The following is a 4,773-nucleotide window of genomic DNA, read 5'->3' as shown; positions in this document are numbered from 1 at the left end:
CACTAAATCAAAAATCAGTGCCAGCCAGGGATCTAAGCCACCATGAAGGTCACAGCCATCAGCTGCATGCCATCTCAATCCAAACAAAACACGCTGGATACAGGGGGATTTTCACTACTCACAATAGGAGACAAACACATCATGTTAGAGTAATCCCCTGATAGCAGTGAAATGGGTAACTGACCTTTTAAATACTTTTGAGTATTTAATAAAACTTTGAAGATGGGGAAAGGAGGTGTTGGTAATTTTTGGGTGCTTTTTATAGTGTAACTGAAACATTGGCTCTGTGCCACAGAAATCAAAAATGTTAAAAAATAATTTCCCTCCCAGTTCTGGGAGAGCTTGTATGTTTTAAAAAGCTCTTGTATTAATTATCTGTATTCAGTTTTTTTCCTAAATAAATGCTCCCTATTCAGAATAATTTTGTCTATTGAATGGTAAGAAACTTACCCAATTATCCTTAAGTAATTGATAAACCTGAGATTTAAGTGAAGATACAGTTGTGCACAGCATCTTTCCTAAAATTGTAACCCAAAGCAATGTCCAGAGTTGGATACTGTAATAGCAACAGAAAGCCAAATGAAGGGAAAATAGAGGGATGGGACATTAACAGGTTTAAGTAAGGCAGCCAAGATAGTCTACTGATTGAGTTGAAAGGAGATGAAGAGAGGTCAGACAGCAGGATCTGAGATGACCAAGCCATGTGCCTTTTCTCAGCCAGGCTGCAAGAGGGAACTGGGTGTCTGTCTGTATGAACCCTGACACTGGTATGGACATGTATGGGCTGATCTTCTCACTGGGGTCTGCGCAGCAGGTGCCTGTGTCATACATAGCTCTCCATCTTTGCTCTACAGAAAGTGGTGTTGAAAAACATTTCCCTCTACAGGAGTCCTCAGGGTCAAGAGGACAGAGAAAGGGGAACAGAGGAGAAAAAATAAATACTTCCTTCCCCTGTGACCACCAGTGGCCATTCACCTTGCTCAGCTCCAAGGGCTGGAGCTTGGGGTCTCCTCTCCTCCCATGGATGCCTCACCACAGGGGTGGTGGATTGTTTCATGGTGGACCTGAGCACACAGGCTTCTGTTGGTATGTCCTGTCCTTCTGAAATTTCCCCCTACATTCATACACAGCTTGGGGAAATCTGTGGATTTGGGAGAAAACCCCAGCATCATTACACTGATTTTGCCCCCTCTCTTTGGACATAATTTGGAATAGACTCACTAAGTGAACTCCACAGATAAATGTCTTCCCTTTCCTAGATCTCTTCCCTCAGACTTTGATCAAGGGGAGCCCTTCCCATTCCCTCAGGATGAACTATGTGCTCAGATGGATGGAGTTTTTATTTCCCCAGCTCTACACTAACTTATGTTCTGCAGCTAAAAAAAATCCCCAAATATGCTACCTGTGTGTCTGTGTGTGTGGCATATAGAGTATGTGGGAGGGCAGGATGGTTTCCCTTCCTTTGCTTTCCTAAATTGCAAAGTTCCTGTGCAACTGCATGCGAGGAGAATGAGGCCCCCTTGGAAATAAAATGACCATAAAAAGGAAGGTAGAACTGCTTTCCCTTGGAGATCTCCATCTCCTGCTTTGGGAAAGACCATTCCTGTTAGAAACGTAAAATGTGTAAAACAAAAGGAAAAGCTCTGAATGGGTAGTATAGAAATAACACTTATGTAAACTACTTGAACGGATCTATTGAAGTGTCAAAGCTTATTTTAGCTATGGTATTTCAGCCTTTGTCAGACTAATTGGCTGCGTCATTAATTATACAGAAAGCTAATTTAAATAAGATACAAACCAATGCACTGGGTCAGGCTACAGGTTAATCAGTGCCCAGCAGTGGATACATTTTCCTGAAAGAAGAGTGTAAGCAGGGCAGATATAGAAGTAATTCCTCCTGTACTGTACTTCTGTAGCTCAGCCATATGTTGAACTGTCATGTTTGACATGTTTGACCATAAATGGACCTACCTTTCATGAGACTTCCTATTCCTTTCCTGAGACTATTCAGTGTACTTTGCTAAATAAAGACAAGAGACTTGACAACGTGTTTTTGGAAAATAAAGGTTTCTCTTAGAAGAGAATATTTGTAAACATGAATAGTATGTTTACATTACACTGCTGCTCTAAATGCTCATTTTCTATTAAAAAAACACATGGACATCCATGTACATGTGGCTGATTCATACAGGTTATGTACGTCTTTTTTTGGTGTCAAAATTATATATGCATCATCTATATACTTGCACACACAAACACACACGAGTTCCACGATCTATTGTAGTGTGTTCCTACTATCAGGTGACAACTAAAGGCAGCGTATTTGAAAACCATTGCGAATAGTGGGAAACCCGACGGAATTTTCCCCAGCCCGAGAAGTTTTCCGGGATCGCGGAAGAAACCCAGAAGTGCCGGGAAAATGTGCGTTGTGAGCGGCTGCCACCTGGTGGCATCGGGGAACGAGCCCGAAAAGGGGAACGAGACTCCAGGTCCTGAGGCAGGCTTTTCCTCCTTTCGGCTGAGACCCAGGGTCAGGGTTTTGTCTTCGCTGTGCCAGAGCTTTCCGTAAAACCACGCGCATCTCTGAATGTCATTATTTGATTTAAATTCTCCTTAATGGCAATTTCATAAACTCTCAAGCGGGGAGGTGCTTGAAAAGGAGCCAGCATGAAGTGTCCTTTCCTCTTCGGTTTTTCTTTTTCTTGTTAGTTAATAAAGTTTTTGTATTCATCATTCATCGGGAGTCAGCCTGGGAGTGTGCTCTGTTTAAATGCTCTGGCTTTTCACTTAATGCATCCCATCTGTTTCTGAAATAAATTGCAATAATCCGTGTTTAATGTTAATCAATGTATTACTAAATATGCAAATTATATTAAAAGACGTGGTTTGAAAAAGCTTTCATTTGTAAATATGGTAGCTTAAAACAGGAAGCATATCTAAAAGCCATTTAGATACAGTAGCCTAACTCTAACAGTGTGGCTGATTTATAAAGCGGTTTGTAAGTTGATCTTTCTCCCACAAGGGGATATGTAAAACTGTTGCATATCAGATTTTGTTAACATCTGATGGGTTACTGCTAACAGTGTAAAAGCCTAATATTCACAGCCATGTCTCTTATTTAAATTAAAGCAATCTTATTCCAGCTTTCTAATTTTTGTGCTCATCCTAACATATGAATTTACATGAAGAGTTTATGAATCACAGTGAAAGCAATTTGAACAAGCTTTTCAATCAGTGCTACATCTTAGTGCCTGATTTAGATAATTCATTGTCTAAGGGGTTCTTCTGGCCTCTCCCTATCCTTTTCAGGGGGTCTAGTCTCTCAAGCTGGCTATCCCTGATGGTGTGGCCACAGTCTCCAGTGCACCGCTTTGCAGGAGGGTCCTATGCAGGGCCCTTACGATGCTGCTCACATCACCAATGTGGCTTCGCATCCCAGCTCACAACAACCCCACAGTGTTGCTTGTGCCACTGTGTTAGACATACAGTAGGGGGTTGTTTGCACTTGTTGACTTTCCATGGGGCAGTGGTGGTGCATGTCATGGAAGTGCATGTGCAAAAAGTCTACAGACAGGACAAGACCACACACCCAGCCTCATGGAAAGGAACACAGGAAAGGAAACACTGGTGAAGAGAATTGGAGAAAAGATCCAGCTGGGAAGATAAATGCTGAGACGGTCTGCAGAGGTGGCCCTTTGTGGTCTCAGACCAAGGTTAGCCATTGCCTCTCTTGTCTTTTTCTTTTTTTTTTTTTTTTTTCTTTGTTTTTCTGTTCACACTCCTGCTACCCTCACTGGACAGACTGCTTGGTGAAACTATCTCTTCTCTATGGTGGAGCAACCCTACCTGGAAGACCCAAGTACTGCAGACAAGGGCAGGTAGGAGAGGGAGCTGTGGTCACTGCAGCAGTTGCTCACAATAAATCAGAGGGGAAGCCCAGGAGGTGCTTATCTCCATGGCTAGGGCTGCCTGTGTGAGAGCAGCCACTGCAAGTCTCATCCTTCCTTGAAAATGGAAACTATCTTTTGAGTTTGTCGTTGTCCTTCAGCTGACAGTGTCTGCTCAGTTTATGTTTAGTTTGACAACACCCTTTTCTTTCCCCATGATGTGTTATAGAAAATCCTTGTTTCAGAATGCAAGTTAACGTCTAAACATAGTTATCGAAAAGGCAGTTTACCCCTTATTCTGGAGAAGATCAGTCATAACTGCATGTGAGGTTGCCTTTTCTTTTCTTTTCTTTTCTTTTCTTTTCTTTTCTTTTCTTTTCTTTTCTTTTCTTTTCTTTTCTTTTCTTTTCTTTTCTTTTCTTTTCTTTTCTTTTCTTTTCTTTTCTTTTCTTTTCTTTTCTTTTCTTTTCTTTTCTTTTCTTTTCTTTTCTTTTCTTTTCTTTTCTTTTCTTTTCTTTTCTTTTCTTTTCTTTTCTTTTCTTTTCTTTTCTTTTCTTTTCTTTTCTTTTCTTTTCTTTTCTTTTCTTTTCTTTTCTTTTCTTTTCTTTTCTTTTCTTTTCTTTTCTTTTCTTTTCTTTTCTTTTCTTTTCTTTTCTTTTCTTTTCTTTTCTTTTCTTTTCTTTTCTTTTCTTTTCTTTTCTTTTCTTTTCTTTTCTTTTCTTTTCTTTTCTTTTCTTTTCTTTTCTTTTCTTTTCTTTTCTTTTCTTTTCTTTTCTTTTCTTTTCTTTTCTTTTCTTTTCTTTTCTTTTCTTTTCTTTTCTTTTCTTTTCTTTTCTTTTCTTTTCTTTTCTTTTCTTTTCTTTTCTTTTCTTTTCTTTTCTTTTCT

The sequence above is a fragment of the Athene cunicularia genome, assembly GCF_003259725.1.
Source record: "Athene cunicularia isolate RWA chromosome Z unlocalized genomic scaffold, athCun1 chrZ_part1, whole genome shotgun sequence".
NCBI classification, from domain to species: Eukaryota; Metazoa; Chordata; class Aves; order Strigiformes; family Strigidae; genus Athene; species Athene cunicularia.
This window is presented reverse-complemented; position numbering follows the sequence as displayed.